Source organism: Vulpes vulpes, chromosome 12 (genome assembly GCF_048418805.1).
Source record: "Vulpes vulpes isolate BD-2025 chromosome 12, VulVul3, whole genome shotgun sequence".
In the NCBI taxonomy this organism is placed as follows: domain Eukaryota; kingdom Metazoa; phylum Chordata; class Mammalia; order Carnivora; family Canidae; genus Vulpes; species Vulpes vulpes.
The window spans coordinates 135,040,309-135,056,963 of record NC_132791.1 but is presented as its reverse complement, the minus strand read 5'-3'; the positions used below and the strand labels follow the sequence as shown (position 1 = coordinate 135,056,963).

Here is a 16,655-nt window from a genome sequence, read left to right as displayed (position 1 = left end):
CAGACCGCGTCCCCGCCGCACGGTCCGCGCTCGGGACTTTACCTCCGGCGAGGGCAAAAGAGAAAGAAAAGTTTGCCCGGCCCGGCCGGGAGCCCGCGCGCAGGACGGCGGGGAGCCTCTCGCTCGCGGCCAGCAGGCGCGTCCCGCCTCAGCGCGGGCTTGCCAGCTCCATGCCCGGCGCGGCCGCCGCTGCCGCTGCCGCTGCCGCTGCCCCGGCCCCGGCCCCGGCCCCGGCCCGGCCCGGCCCGGCCCCCGCCGCCTGGCTCGCCCGCCGGCCCGCTGACGCCGCTCCCGCCGCGCTCCGAGGGCCGCCCAGCCCGCGCCCGGGGCGCACACACTCACGCCCGCTGGCGCGCACTCACACACACGCACGCACGCCCCGAAGGCTCCGCCGCCGCCGCCGCCGCCGCCGCCGCTCGCGCCGGGAGTGGGGGGAGTGGGGGGACGGGGGGCGGAGGGGAGCGCGGGGGCGGGGGGCGGGGCCGCCGGGCGGGGCGCCGGCCAATAACGTCGGCGAGCAGCCGCCGCTCGCGAGCAAAGTTTAACCCCGGGAAAGAAGAAAGTTAAAGGCGAGCGGCCCGGGACGCGGCGCGAGCGGGTGGGAACCGGGGAGCCCGGGGAAGGGCGGCGCAGACAAAGAGGAAGCGAGGCGAGCGCCGGGGAAACCCCGGACGGGGGGGCTGGGCCGGGCGAGCACCCCACGCGGGGGAGGGGCGGGCCGCGGGCTGTCAGCCGCGCCCCCGGCCCCCGCGCCGCCCTGGGAGCCCCGCAGGTTTCCGCCGGCCCCACGCCCGGGGGAGCCCGCGGGCGGCGGGGGGGGGGGGGGGGGGGAGAGGGGAGGGGACGACGTGCTCCCTCCGGGTCCCAGCCAAACACATCTGTGTTTGTTTTCTTTGCTGCGCCGAGGTCGGGCCTTCCTCCAACCCGGCCTGATGGCCCCGGTGGCACCGCGCGCAGGGCTGTGCCCCCGCGGGCGGGCAGCCGGGAATCGGGAGGAAGAAGAGGACCCGGGAGGGAGGGCCGGGGGGAAACCTCGGCCTGCTCACCCCTTCTTCCTGAAGCCCCCCCCCCCCCCCCGGGCGGGCGAGGAGGGGCCGCCCCCCTGTCCCCACCCCCATTGTCATTCTGCGGTGGGCCTGCCAACTGGGAACGCGGCTCCTTGCGTGCCGTGCCCGGGGACGCTGCGGTGGGCTGGAGGCTGGCGATGGGCAAGCAGCCGGACGGCCCCTTGGGCACGGGCCCGCGACCCTTCCAGACAGGTGTGCGAGCCTCAGGCTGGGGGAGGAGGAGCAGCAGCCCAGCCGCCCCCCCAGGTCCCCCGAGTCGGGCTTGTGTTTTCAAGGGTGTTCTGCCCTGCACTATGTCACGACAGCCTCACTACAGCTTTGCAAAGGTAGGTCTTCGCTCCATTTCGCAGATGAAGAAACTGAGGTCCAGAAGCTTGCCCAGCATCTCCCAGCTAGTAAACAGCAGCAGATCCGGGGATCCTTCCTGTCCTCCTTGACAAGTGGATCATAATCCCATCCAATTATAGTCTCAGGGGGCATCCTTGGGGCCACCCAGCTCCTCTGTCTTGCCTCATTCTCTGCCACCTTAACTAAAGGACAGAGGACAGTGACAGTGTCCTTTGACTATCCTGCACCACAGCCAAAAGCGCTCTGAGGGAGAATCCACTGGGCTGAGCGTTTGAAACTCAATCCCTGTTAGTTTCTTACTTTTAGATGAGTGATCTAGTAATAAATCCGGAGTGAAAGCCCAGGGTTCTGGTTCTGGCCCAACAGCTGACTGGCTGCATTATCTCCATCAAGTGTCTCATTTTGTCTTATTGGCACTCTAAACAAACTGTGAGAATCTAAGAAGGGGCCTCAGGGCTCCTTTGGCCCAGCTCAGTCTCCTTGGAAAACCGCCTTCCCCAGACTCCCTGAGAGAGAGCCACCCAAGCCAGCTCTTCCAAGGATGGGAGTTCACCACAGCCCAGGGAAATAAATGCGTTCCCTTGCAGGAAAGAGGAAAGAGGGCCCAGATTCATCCTCTGCCCTAGGGCAATTTTTAGCTTTGCCTTCTCCTGCCACTTACCACTCCCCACACTGTTTATTTCTGCCTTGTGGCAGAGAGGATTGTCAGTGACTTACGAGGGTACTGAAAACATGGCAAAATAATATAAATTAGACAGTGAGGTAAGAGGACACAGAGCAAAAGTTTAACTCTTGTGAGCTGTGAGATCTGAGTCCCATGTCGAAGGCATAGCAGTGAGGAGTAATACTTTAAAGCCAAACTGTGGGCTTGGCAAGTTTTGCATCTTTCTGTGCTTTGCTTTTCTCATTTGTAAAAAGGGGACAATAAAATCTATCTCAGAGGGTTGTGAGCATCAAATGAGTTAGCACATAGGAAGACGGTAGCTTATTATACATGAACACACATATTGCACTTAAATAATCAACACGAACAAGGGATAAATGTAAATATACACAAAGCCAGGCATGTTGCAAGTGGATGTAGCAATGTTCACTGTTACTACTAAATTGCCAGATCTTCATAGATATTTAAAATAATTTAAGGACACCTGGGTGGCTCAGTCAGTTAAGCATCTCCCTTCCGCTCGGATAATAATCTCAGGGTCCTAGATCAGGCTCTGCATGGAGCTCCCTGCTCAGCCAGGAGCATGCTTCTCCCTCTGCCTCTCCCTTTGTGCTCTCCCTCCCTCTCTCTCTCAGATAGAGAAATAAAATCTTTTTTAAAAATTTTAAAAAATAAAATAATTTAAAGAAAAGCATTTAAGTACATGGGAAGATGTTCATGAGATGTTGCAAAGGGGGGGGGGCGGGAATAAATGATAAAACAGTATGCCCCCCAGAAACACTATGCACAATGTAAGCTCATTTTTATTTATTTTTTTAAGTATGTCTTTAAGAAAAAGACAACATGGTTCATTGTGGTCATTCCTGTATCATGGGGTTACAGGTGATTTTTATTGATTTTTGCTTGGGCATTCTCAGTTTTTATATCGTAGAATAAGAAGGAGAGCTAGGAGAGAAAAGAAAACCCAGGAGGAGTGGAAATGGGAAGAAAGCAAAAATGCCCCTGGGATGCCCTATTCACCTCCTGTGGGTAGACCACAGATTTATTCCTCAGCTTTCCTGCAGCCAGAATGAAAAGGAGACCATGCCAGTTACAGGATTTCCAGTGTCTGTGAGATAAAAACAGACAGACCTGTTACTCAAGAGAATTACAACTATTCTCGGTACTCAAATCAGACAGGAATCTCTCTGGGGTGGGGGCGGGGTGGATAAAGGGGACACAGGGTGTGGCACCTCAACATCCCCATGGCAGTGACAGCAGCGAGCTCCGTGGGCTGGTTTCTGTGTGATGGCCCACCATAGAAGCTGGTGGCATCACACCAAACCACAAGTCAGGGAAAGGCAGTCTGTCCGGGACAGGTCTGAAAGAGACCAATCAGGGTGCCCACCCACCTTGGGTCTGTTTTGGGGTACCTACTCAACTGGCTTGCAGCGTGCATTCCAAGCCCTCCCCCTGCTATGTTGTTTCTGTCTGCAGAGATGGTGTTTTGGGTTTTTGTTTTTTTTTTTTTTTTTTTAAGTAATCTCTATGCCGAACGCAGGGCTCAAACCCATGACCCCAGGATCAGGAGTTGCACACTCTACCTGTGGAGCCAGCCAGGCGCCTCTGTCTGCAGAGCTTTTGGTGGATCTTGTGTGGCAGCAGGTTTGGAACTAGAAAGCAGATACTCTGTGCTGCCAGCCGAGCTGAGGCCAGGGGCTTGGGGGTGGGAGAGGGGACACTTTGCACTTTTATTGTGGTCACTTAGGTCTAAGCATATCTTCTTTAGTAGTTCCCAGTGGGCAGGACTGTCACCTTGTACCTCGGGGGTCTGGAACATTCTGGAACTTGTCTGCCTCCATTCAAAACCCACCTCCTCGCCACCAAAACAGTTCATGCAATTGCACCCCCCACGGCAGCCCAAGGCTCTGCCTCGTCCAAGCTTTGCAATCAGCCTTCTATCATCCATCCTTCAGCTTTATCTGCTAGGCAAAAATACTTCCAGTTCTTTCCAAGAGTTCTCCCAGGACGGTTTTCTGGCCCCTCTGCAGCCTCTCCCAGTGCCCTCTAATTTGTCAGTGTCCCTGCCTAAAGCATACTGCCCTCTGAGGGGACAAATGAAAAAAACAGATGTCCAAGTGTTGTGAGAGCTTCTCAAAGTGGGGGTTATAAATACACACCCGAAAAGGCATGTCAGGCTTGAGCAGCAGGATCCATGGCACAAACAGGAGTTCAAAACACAGTGGTGCAGGTCTTGGATGAGAAAGCAAATTCCCAGGTGTTCCTGCAAGCAATGTGTTGGGAGGGGGAACCGCCATTCTTGGCCCCCGGCCCTACCTGGGAAGCCCGAGGATCACTCTAGAAGGAGGAGAAAGTGGCCCTTTCAAGAAAAGTTAGGAAGCAGTCAGAGGAGGAGACAGAGGAAAGCTGGAAGGCTCAGGTGCCTTAGAAGCCAACAGGGAAGTTTCGGGGAAGGAGGGGTTGATGAGCGGTGTCACATGCCTTTCAAGGTCAAGATAAGATCTGAAACAAGTCCTTTGGATTTGAACTACAAGGAAGTCACCGGTGACCTTGGTGAGCAGTGGGGACAGAAGCCAGCCGGCCTCAGGTCACGAAAGTGGGAACAGCAAGTGGAGACAATGTTCACGAAGGGTGGAAACAAGTGGTAGGGAAGAGATAGGGTGCTAGGAGGGGGTGGAAAGAGAGAGGATGATAACAGACAACCTCGTAGGGACAGCTGGGTGGCTCAGCGGTGGAGCATCTGCCTTCGGCTCAGGGTGGGACCCTGGAGTCCTGGGATCGGGTCCCACATTGGGCTCCCCCAGGGAGCCTGCTTCTCCCTCCGCCTGTGTCTCTGCCTCTCTCCATCTTTCATGAATAAATAAATAAAATCTAATAATAAAAAAAGAACTAATCTTCTAGAATTGGTGGTCAGATGCCAAAGTGTCTCTTGTCTCAGTGGAACAAGAAATGGCAGGATCTACTGACAACAAGGGAGCAGGTAGGAGCATTAGAGGTTGGAGGGTAAGGGAAAGCTCAATCGGGTCCTCACAGAGGAGAAGCTGACACTTTTTGGCCAGAACTCAAGGTCCTGATGAGGTTGGAGACCATCTATGAGAAAGAAAGCCCCAAAAGTCAAAGTCATAGGCCCACCACCAGCCAGCAGTGCTCAGTAGCCCCTGTGTAGATCTAGAGAAAGAAGAACTGCTGGATTAATCTAGAATTGCAGGTTTCTTCCAGGAAGTCAGGCAGAAGAAGAGGATGACTGCTGGGATGGACGATGGAAGCGAAGCTAAAGGGAGAAGACACGAAGGCAGGACATGGAGAGAACAGGAAACAGAGCCCAGGTTTCTAGAACTGTGCTGTCCAGTACCGTAGCCCGTGACCACAGGCAGTTAGTTCCATTTTGGCCTGAATGAATTAAAATGAAATAGAGCTAAAGGTTCCTCAGCTAACTCTCCTTTGGACAGAAGCAATAGAGACCATTTCAATAATCATGGGAAGTTCTATCGGACTGAAAGTTCTATCGATCTCGAAGATTTGGGAAGATGGAAGAGGTGTGGTGAGTAGCCAAGGAGATCGTGCTTTCAAACTGGCATCAGAAGGGAGGATTCCAGAGGTGGAGCAGCTCGGGGTGATGATGAGGCTTACTGAGGACAGGAGGAAACTTCCTGCTGGGAGGCAGACATCAAGGTGACCGGACCTGAGGAGATCCAGGTGCTGGGTGGGCCGTCCACCTGGGTCTCAAAAGGCACACAGAACCAGCCTCAGGACTTGGGGCAGAGATGAAGGCCCAACCAGGGGCTGGTGTCTCCAAAGAAAGAGTGGAGTGACCTAGGTTGTGGGGTGTGGGGTAGGGATTCAGAGGCGGAGATGTGGAAGGTCTTCAAGGGGTAGGATAGTGTTTCTGTGATGTAGATGGAAGGAGATTTGGGGGTTGAGGAGGACAGCGGCCCCCATCCTGGGCATGGGATGGTGTGGTTGGGACAGGAGTCCCATGGAAGAAGAGGCCTGTGGTGTGGGTGAGGGCCGGGTTGGGGGGAGCACTCTGTGAACACAGGGTGGACTCAGGGGAAGGCAAGGCCCCCCGAGGGCACAAGCTAATCGTGTGAGAGGAAGGGCTCAGGAGAAATGAGATGACCCAGGGCCTCCATCCTGGGCGCGACTGAGGGTCCTACTTTCTAAATCAAGCATTTATTTGATGCTTACTGTGTGCTAAGCCATCTTCGAAGCATTCCAACAATCATTAACTCAGAATACTCCGTAACAACTGACAGGATAGGTGTCCGATCACCTCTTTAGGGAGAAGGAAACTGAGCCTAGAGAAGTGATGTGCTGAAGATCGCATCATGGGAGGAGCAGAGGAGCAGGGATTCGAATGAACGACGGGGTGTCTCTCGGTCACCACTCATGGGCAGGACAGACTTGGCTGATGCTAAGCTTTTGACACCAATGTTGGCCTCCACCACGGCTGGACAGGGGAAGGGGGACACAGGTCTACCTGCGGTTTGACGGGGTGGACACTGTCTCAGCAGAGGAATGGAAGATTCTGGAATCGAATGCTGACATCTGGCCTCCCCGCAAGAGTCAGGGTGGCCTGTTTCGATAGTGTCTCTCTCAGAAACAGGAAGAACTTGATGCAGACAAAGCATGATTCCAAGTCACCTTGAGCTGACCTTGTGTGACCTTGAGCAAGTGACTTTGCCCCTCAAGGGTTGAGATGGGGATTATCACAGTTACTGTATAGGCTTGTGAGACTGAATGAAAAGATGGGCGTGAAAGGAAAGAAGCCGGCCCCATAGATGATAGTTTAGGGTTTTTCAGTTTTGTCTTTTTTTTTTTGCTTTGGGGTTTTATTCTCAACATCTCCAGATCTGGTTCCCAGGCCCCTCACCCTGGAGGAATTAGGGGCATCCCCTCATTTCCAGACTGCCAGCTCACCCAATAGGCCTCAGGGAGGATTGCTCAAGGTGATCCCATTCCCTTGGCAGGATTTCAGGAGATGGGGCTGTTTGGGGAAAGGACTTGGAGCATGGAAGCACAGGGCTGTAGGGTGTAGAGGGTTTCTGGAGATTTACCCTCTTAGGTCCACAGTGTTGGGATGGTCCTCATCCTTAGCTTGGGCCTCCCTTGTTGCCGGCTTCTTGGCAGAGGATTCAGGACTTGGGCACAGAAGCCCATACAAACCCCAAATCCACCAAATCCTTTAATCTACCAGAGCTCTTTGAAGGAGTGAAAAATTCTTGTGGATCAGGGGAACCGGCCACCCGATGTAATTTATTTTCATTTGCAAAAACCTTTTGACAAGGTCCCACCCTGAACGCTATTAAACTACAGAAAATGTTTCACTGTGAGGGGGAAGTTTTGTCATGGATGGAAACAGAGTTCACAAAAAGGGATGGTCCTCTGGGTGGAGAAAGTAGTGGGGGGAGTATAGGGGCTCTGAGCCCAGAGTTGGGGTTCAGCTCATTCAATGCTGACAGGCGCCCTGAAGGAGGACGTCCTCTCAAGGAGACCTCAAAGTGCAGAGGTGACACTGAAGTGACACCCAGAGAAAGGGGTTGAGAGGGACCATCTCAAGAGATAGCATACATGGCCTGGGGACATGGGGACACAGTCAGTGTTAGCAGAAGGTGATGTAGTTGGGGACAAATAGCCTGAAAAACTATTAGAGGGTTAAAGGTTTTCAGTTTCTTTCTTTCTTTCTTTCTTTCTTTTTCTTTCTTTCTTTCTTTCTTTTTCTTTCTTTCTTTCTTTCTTTCCTTCTTTCTTAAGATTTATTTATTTATTTGTGAGAGTCACAGGCAGAGGGAGAAGCAGGCTCCCTGCAGGATTCGATCCCAGGAACCCAGGATCACGCCCTGAGCCGAAGGCAGATGCTCAACCACGGAGCCACCCAGGTGCCCCAGGTTTTCAGTTTCAACTGAAAAATGCTATTCGAAGACCTGAATACAGGCTGTTTCCTGAAGATCATCTCTCCAAAGAGGTGCTGCTCACATTTAAGGCCAGAAAATTCTTCCCTGGGCAGAACAGTCCAATGCCACCACAGGACATTTAGCATCCCTGCCCCGGGCCCCGTTAAATGCCAGTAGGTACCCCTCTACACACACACACACACACACACACACACACACACACACACACACATACACACACACACACACATTCTCACCACTGAAAAATGGCTCCTCACATTCATACATTCCCCCCAGAAGGGCCTCCACTTCCCCACCCCATTCTGATCTACTTGAAATTTAGCCTGATGTGCCGCTAAGCACCTTCCCCGACCTCCCCCTAAACCAGCAACACGCAAAGAAAACTGCTAAATGAATTCTCAGAAAGAGAATCGGAAATGAAACAGGATGCATTTATGTCTAGGATCCTCTGGGAAGTTCTAGTCATCACGTCTCAAAACACCTATGGAGGTGGAGATGGCCCGAATCAGAGTCACTTGACTGTGGTAAGTGCCAGGAACATAAATAAAGCAGAGGAGGGGAGGGGGCATGCCAGGAAGGAAGGTGCATTTTAGACAAGGTACTGGGGTGGGTGTTGGGAGTTGCCTCTCTAAGAAGGACCCAGTAGAGCAGAGTTAAGCGAGGAAGGGAGCTGTGGGGGTATGGGGGCTTGGCAGGGAGGAAAAACGTGCATTTCTGGCAGGGAAGACAGCCAGTGCAAAAGTCCTGAGGCACGCCTTGACCCGCTAAGGACCAGAGAGGAGGCCAGCTTGGTGGGGGCTTGGGGAGTGAGATGGGGAGTGGTAGGAGGTGAGGTCAGAGAGCTGAGTGCAGGTGAGGGTGCACGCAGTTTTGCAGACTTTGATAAGGAATTTGAACATTTCGGGGTTCATCCAGGGGTTGCTTTTCCCATACCTCTTTTTTTTTTTTAGATTTTTATCTATTATTTATTTGAGAGAGGAGAGCATGTGAGAGCAGTAGCAGGGGTGAGGGGCAGAGGGAGAGGGAGAAGCAGGCTCCCCGCTGAGCAGGGAGCCTGACGCAAGGCTCAATCCCAGGACCCTGAGACCATGACCCAAGCCGAAGGTAGACGCCCAACCGACTGAGCCACCCCAGCTCCCCTCCCATAGCTCTTAACACCACAGTGTTGCCCTGACTAATCCACGAGCTTCTCGGGGAGGAATCGTGTCTTCTCCCTCTGAATCCCCAGTATTGCACGCACTGCCAGACACAGAACAGGAACGCACTACAAATTCATGACAATCAGGCAATTAAAAGCCACAGAATTATGGGCCACTGGGGGTGGTGACCAGCTGTGGCAGGCGGAAAAATGGGGTTCCCCCTCCACCAAGAAGATATCCATGTCTTCATCCCTGGAACCTACGAAAGTGGCCTTAGATGGCGAAACAAAGTCTTTGGTTGGAGACCACGAGATGGGAAGATCGCTGTGGATCATCAGGGTGCACCCTACGTGCCATGCCAAGTGTCCTTCTGAGAGAGAGGCACAGGGAGAGCTGACAGGATAGAGGACAAGGAGGCCATGTGGAGACACAGGCAGAAATCACGATGATGCAGCCATAAGCCAAGAACACCAGCAGCCACCAGAAGCCACCAGAAGCTTCAAGAGACCAGGAACCAATCCTCCTCTGGAGCCTCTGGAAGGAGAAGAACCCTCGACTTCAGTCCAGTGACGCTGACTTTCAACTTCTGGCAAATCCTAGAGCAGCTGGAGTTAGGAGGGTCCCCTTGAACTCTCAAGAGGTGACCTTGGGGGTACGTGGAAGGAGCAAAGAAGGGACCCCTAACGCTCGGGTCCTGAAACGTTCCTGGCGTCTCGCTCTGGGTCTCCTTGCTGGGAGTGGGGACCACCTCTCCCCGTTTCTTCCCTCCCGTGATGCTGAGCAGAACGTCTGGCGCATACGCTTGCTGAGAGCTTGCTGCTTGTGTTGAGGTGTCACAAGTCCCCTTTCCTGGAAATCAGGATTGCAACCCCTTTATGATTTAGGACCCAGTCCAGAAGGAGGTCATTCGTGTCCTGAGCTTTTAAGAGAAGAGGAGCCGCGCCATCAGGGGAGGGGACTCCAGTCCACAGGGAAGCCGAAAGGTTTTCCCTTCGAAGCGCTTGCCAGCTGAGGTCAGGCGTCCTCTGTTCTGGAACCACAGATTGGGAGGCCCCTGGGCGTTGTTCCTCAGTGACGTCACAGCTGACGGTGGAATCTCTGCCAGGCACCACTGAGGGACACCATCCCACCCAAATTCCCGAAGGGTCCCCTGAATTGGAGCCCACAGGGGTTGGAAGAGAATAGGAGTAGTGCTTCTAGAATGTCCATCTATTGCTCCCCCCGTTTACAAGTGAGGAAGCTGAGGCGTTGGAGGCTGAGAGAATTGCCCAGGAGCTGAGCTCCTAACTACGGCTGTTGAGTCATCGGAGTAGGTGGTGGGTCACCTGTGGGGGGAAACCTGCTATATTCGGTCCCGCTCGCTTAGGTGGAAAACACAAAATCGTGATTCTGATGGCAAAATGTTTTTCGTGACAGATGACTGCATAAAAAGTCTCTCTGTATGAGGGAGTAAGCTTCTGTTTTTTGCAAAAAACAGCTATGTGGAAGAGCTTATTCCCCCCTGAATGTCAGTATTCCTGGTCTACGTGTCACTCGGGGAGAGAGTTTAGGGGGCTCAGTTCTAAGAGGTGGTACAGGATGGAAACAGACACAGGCCACTGATTCAGATTAGTTAAGTACACAGATGATTCAACTATAACAAGGTGCTATAGGGAAGTAGGGGGGCACCTGGGGGGCTCAGTCAGTGATGTGTCTGCCTTCAGCTCAGGTCATGATCTCGGGGTCCCAGGATCGAGTCCCGCATGGGGCTCCCTGCTCAGCGGGCCATCTGCTTTTCCCTCTGCCGCTCCCCTCCTGCTTGTGCTCCCTCTCCCTCTCTCTGTGTCTCTCAAATAAACAAATAAAATCTTTTAAAAAATAATAAAGTAGGATTAGGGGAAGGAGGGGACCTGTCTCTCACCGATGCTGCCATCAAGGAAGGAGTAGCCACCATGCCGGCCCCTGGAACGACACCAGAAAGTAGACACAAGGCTTCATGGACATGACCTACCCTACAGAGCAACCTCTTAGTCTCTGGCTGAGCATAGGGTCTCTCGGGGCAGCCAGCTTCCTGGCCCTGCTTGGAGGGAGCCCCTTAAGTGGTCAGCGGGGCAGCTCCAGTCACATACACCCCCCAACCCCGGGTATCTATCTACATCTCTGTGACAATGGATGCTATGGTGTGTACCTCCCAAATTCACATCCGGAAGCCCTCATCCCCAGTGCCATAGTATTCGGAGGCAGGGCCATTCGGGGTAATCAGGTCCTGAAGGCGGAGTCCTGTTGTGATGGAATTAGTGCCCTGATGAGTGACACAATCGCTCCCCTGACCATGTGAGGACCCAGCAAGGAGGCTGTCATCTACAGACCAAGAAGAGAGCCTAAGCCAGGAGCCTAATTGGCCCAACACCTCGGTCTGGGACTCCTTGGCCTCCAAATCGTGAGAAATAAGTACATGTCACTCAAGCCACCCAGCCGGTGGTGTTCTCTTACAGCAGCCTGAACCGATGGAGACGGTGGGCAAGTCACTTCACCTCTCTGGACAGCTGTCCCCTCTCCTGAAAAATGCAGCTGGTAACATTATGTGTCCTTTCTGCCTCCCCCCCTCCCTTCCGCCCTCCCTTCCTCCCTGCCTTCCATCTCTTCCATAGAAATCAGGAGTCCCAAGCCAAAAAGCAGAGGCAAGAGACCTGGGGGTGTCCAAAGCCCTAAACAAATATGCTTTTTATAAAGAACCCAGTACAGTGACCATCACCATGATTCCCACGGGAGCCCCCCCTCTCCCCCAGCAGATGACAAACTGCCCTGGACCACTGAGGATCAGATCAGGGACAGTGACATTAGCGCTGCAAAAGATTGGACTTTGTGTTAATAATACTTTACTTATTAGGGGCACCTGGGTGGCTCAGTGGTTGAGCATCTGCCTTCGGCTCAGGGTGTGACCCCGGAGTCCTGGGATCCAGTCCCGAATCAGGCTCCTCACAGGGAGCCTGCTTCTCCCTCTGCCTATGTCTCTGCCCCCTCTCTGTGTGTCTCTCATGAATAAATAAATAAAATATTTGAATAATAATAATAATAATAATAATAATGCTTTACTAATTACTAATAAGTCAGTGAGCGTGCATGGTAAGTATCAGTAAAACCATCCACTGCAGCTTGGGGTTGGGTAGGTCCCTCCCGTGTAGTCTAGAATCACGATCCCAGCCACAATCTCCGTCACCATCACAGTCATCGTGACAGTCATAACGACAGCTCACACATTCTGGAACCCTGTACCTGCTGTCAGGCTGGTCTAGGGAGTTGGTCTGCTGGATCTTAGCGGAGGTAGAGGGGGCTTCTGGTGGCCACGGTGGTGGTGGAGCGGCTGCAGGTGATAGTGTGAGAAGTGCCTCTTCTTAGGGAACTCAGGGACGGAGAGGAGAGGCCGGACCCAGGCCCACAACCGGGTGTGACGTCTCTTGCTCACTGCAGTGTGCCCAACGCCTAGCCCATTTGGCCCTTGTAGGCACTCAAGGAATGTTTGCCAAATGAAACATCGAGGGGCCCAGCCAGAGCATCCGCAGGTAAGGAACAGGGACTTCTTGGTGTCCAGAAGCATGTCTGGGCCTGAGGCTAGCAGGTCTAATTCAATTCTGCATCTTAGAACATTTGTTTCCCATGAATCCCTTACCGGAGTAAAGAAGACTCACATTACAGGTCATGTTGGCCTTGCTCTAGAACTTGGATGATCCTTGGTAGTATCAAAATTTCATAATCTGTGATACACACACACATACACACACACACATGCACATACCACGTCTCCTGGCTCCGGAGGGAGAATCAGCCCTTTTCAATGGGAGCAAAGGACCCTCACTGGGCTGGGTGCCCTCACCGTGGGTCCAAGGGACTCGGGAGACAGCTGCCTCTTGCCTGGGCCCCCTCAGCTAAGATCTGATTTTCTCATCATCTGGATAGTCTCAGCGACTCACAGCAAAGGGATGAACCAGGCTGACCTTTCTGGAGGTTTGTTTAAAGCAGAACAATGTTTGTCTTGTCCAAACACTATGAATTACTCCAGAGGATCCTGCCCAGTTTTACAATCCACAGCTACAAACGGCTTACATAAATAGGGACTCGTCCCCTCTTCTCCCCACCACCCACCCCATTTTTAACAGCTTCTCTCCCCCACCACCCACCTTCTTCTACTCTTCCAGACCTTCCCCCTGCCCCCCTCACACCTCCTCTCCTCTGAGCCCCAGCCTGGTGAAGGGGCAGGTGTTGGGAGTTCTGGGCCACAGCTCACACCTGGGTTATTGCTGGCACAGATCCCCTATGGCGGGTGGGCTGCTCTGTCCCTGGTGTGGGCAGGGGTTTGCCTTGCTAAGGGGGGGCTCTGGGCACATTTGTACTGTGTGTGGGCCCTGTGCTAGGTCCAGCTGTGAAAGTGTGTTGGTAAGAAAAGGCCTTTCGGTTTGGGGGGCAGTTCAATGTCCAGCCCACTCAGACCCTCCTCATCTGGCGGGGTGTTCAGCTCACCCTACAGCTTTTCCTTCTCAGGCTGCACATTCGAGGGATCCCCCAGGAATCTTCTAGAAGTAGGGCCCCTTCCCACCCTTCACTTCAGGCCTCCCTCCCATAGGAGGCACAGAGAGGGAGCAGGGCCATGGTCCTGGGAGAGGAGGGGCAACAGAGCCCAGTTTCCTAAACTATCTCCCTAAATATAGCCCCTATGCCACCTGCATCAAAATGCTTTGGGAAACTTGTTTAAAATGCAGACTTCTGGGCCCCTCCCCAGGCCTAGGGAAGCTCTCTCTCTGGGGAGTGGGAATGGAGGTGGGGGCGGGGGCGGGGGGGCCAGACTCTGCAAAGTCCCTTCCGGCTTTTAGGTGGTGTAGTTTCAAGGACAGCTGGGTTCTAGAACCCAGAAGCAGCAAGGGTGGGCAGAAGCAGCCTGAGAAAAATTTAGTGGAGTCACTGAAGCTCCCAGGGGAGGTATCGATGAAGACTTGAAGAGATGCCAGAGGAGTGTGCGGCAGCACTGGCGGTTGAGGGTGTGAGTGGTGTGAGGGTCCGCCCTTGAAGCCAAAAGCGATTTCATCTTTGTTTTGCAGACAAGGAAACTGAGTCACAGAAGGGAGGAGTGACTTCCACCCAGAAGCTGGTGAGAGGCATAGGATCCCATCCCCTATCCACCCTGGGACACACATCTGGGATCCCAGAAAGACCTCTTCCCCCCAGCGGTCTTTCCTTCTCATTCTGGCCTCTGAACCCAGCTGAGGTTGGATCTCAGGGCCACAGCTTCTTTTCCCTTGATGGCAGGGTCTCCCTGGGCGGAAGGGCCCAGAGCCAAATGTGCCCCTCCACGTGGGCGCACGGTGAGCCCCAACAGCAGGAAAATCAAAGAGCCGGGAGCTCCATCCTGGAGAGAGCCAAGCCAGCCCTGCCCACCCGGAGACTCGGCAGCCGGGCTGGGGGCGCTGTCGGTGCCGGGTCCTCCGGGTCAGGGCTGCGGCTGCCAGGCACGATCCCGCTTGGCCGGAGGGCAGGGGGCGCCGCCAGGTTGAAGGCCCTGGGATTCCGGGCTCCGAGACCAGTTTGCGCCCAGCGCTGGCGGCGACCTCGGGTGGAGAGGAGGTCAGAGGATCAAGCGGCTGGAACTCAGCTGATGCACGGAGGCAGACCCAGCTAGCTGGGGTCCGGGCGGGAGTGGGCAGCCGCAGCCGGCAAGGCATGGGGTCACCACCCCCCACCGCAGCCCCCAGGGGAGACGCGGTACCGGTACCGCGGGGGGACCCGCAATCAAACGCCTGGCGAGGGTCGGGATTCGAGGAGCGGGCCCGGTTTCTCCGATCCATCCGCAGGTGGGGAGACCCCGAAGCTCGCGGCGTGCCCTGGGGCGCGCCACGGCCCTCCCCGCATGCCAGCCGCGGGGCTCGCGACAGGTGCCCCCGAAGCCCCAGCTCCAACGTGCGCGCCTCGGACCGGCGGCTCCGGCCTCCCGGCTAGTTTAGCATTCGATTCTCTAACGCAGCCCTTTGTCCCCCGCGGCCGTCACCCGAGCCCCTGGACCCCCGCCGGGGGCTCGCCCTCGCCCGACTCTCCCGTCGAAGGCCCTCGAAGGGAGGGACTCCCGGGAACCCAGGCCGAGGCCGGCGGGTCCGCGGCGCGGGCCGGGGCTGCATGGAAATGGCCAGAGGAGCCGGCGGGCGCGGCGGCGATTTATTCTGGGAGTGACAGCCCCTTTGAGCGCTCGGCGAATGGCATTTTCTGTCTGTGAAAGCCTTTCTTCCCACCTCTGTTCAGATTAGCCCGGGGGATGAATGCGCCCATTATCCAGCCCGCTGACCATTCTGAAACGCCAAATTAATTACTAAGCACTGAATCAGGCGCCGGGGCCGGGGCACCGGGAGGTGTGAAAATAGCGAGCGGCTGGAGCTGGGGAAAGGCGAGAGGGGCGCCGCGCCGAGAGGCCGGGCGGGGCGCGGGGCGCGGGGCGCGGGGCGCGGGGCGCGGGCTTGGCGGGCGGCTGGGCGCGACCTGCCGGCGTGACCCGGCGCCACCGCGGGGGGGGGGGGGGGCGGGCGGGCTGCGGGGAGGGCGCGGGGCCCCGGGGGTCGCCGCGGCTCGGGCCGGCCCGGGGCTCGCCGGGCCCGCGGGCGGAGCGCGCCGAGTGCGCCGGGCGCCGGGGCGGAGGCTCGGCCGTGCGCCGCGCGTGGGTGCGGGTGCCGGTCCCCCAGGCCCGCGGGCCCCGGACGCCCCGGTCCCGGCGCGGCTGCGCTCCGGCTGCCCTCCGCGGCCTCCGCAAACTTGGGCGCCGCCCTCCGACCGCAGCCCCGCCGCCCGCCTGCTGCCCCCATCGCCGCCGCCACCCCCGGGGCCGGCCCCCGCGGGCCTCCCGAGGGCCTCCCGCGGGCCTCCCGAGGGCCTCCCGCGGGCCTCCCGAGGGCCTCCCGCGGCCCGGACGGCACTTACCTCCCGAGGCGCCGGGCCGGAGGGGGAGGCGAGCTGGCGGCGGCTCCCGCTGGAGTGCGAGGGGCGCGGAGCAGCGCGCGCCTTTAAGACTCTTCCCCGAGACTCCGCCAGGTGGTGTCAGGCCGGCGGGGCCCGGGCGGCTCGTCGCCCCCGCGGCCACCCCGCTCCCGGCCCGCCCCGGGCACAGCCCCGGCCGCGCGCTCGCCCTCCGCGCCCTGAGCGGGGAGCCCGGGAGGGCGCGATGCGGGCAGCTCGGGGACCCGGGGATGCCCAAGGCGAAGCCACGCATCCTGCCCCCTCTAGCCCGGGACCGCGCGGGGCTGGAGGAGTCTCTTTTGGGGCGGGGCGCGGGGGCGGCGCCGGCGGGGCGGGGGCGGGGGCGGGGAGCACGCGGCGGAGATCTTGCCCAGGGAGCGCGACCGCGTCCCCGCTGCATCGCCGCGGGACGCGCCTGAGGTCCGTGCCACACTGGCCCTGTCGCCCTCGGCCCGCGATGGCGAGCGGACACGCTCCCCGGTGGCCGCGGACGAGCCCCGGGCGAGAAAGCAGAGGGAGCGCTGTCGCCACTTAACCCGGGGGAAGCGTCACT

The 16,655-nt window shown here is 56.7% G+C and overlaps 1 protein-coding gene across 3 annotated transcripts in view; it reads right to left on the bottom strand.

The window, feature by feature from the left end:
- The window catches only part of NTN1 (netrin 1), a 191,391-nt gene extending 175,081 nt beyond the window's left edge, over window positions 1-16,310 (bottom strand). Inside the window, exon 1 of one of the 3 annotated variants that reach the window (XM_072730341.1) lies at window positions 16,067-16,310. The gene's annotated coding sequence lies outside the window, so the exon portion shown is untranslated. Of the gene's footprint in view, window positions 1-42; window positions 207-342; window positions 398-16,066 lie in introns of those variants that run through there. The other 2 variants (XM_072730342.1, XM_072730340.1) reach the window with 2 other exon arrangements.
- Window positions 16,311-16,655: the final 345 nt, after the last annotated feature.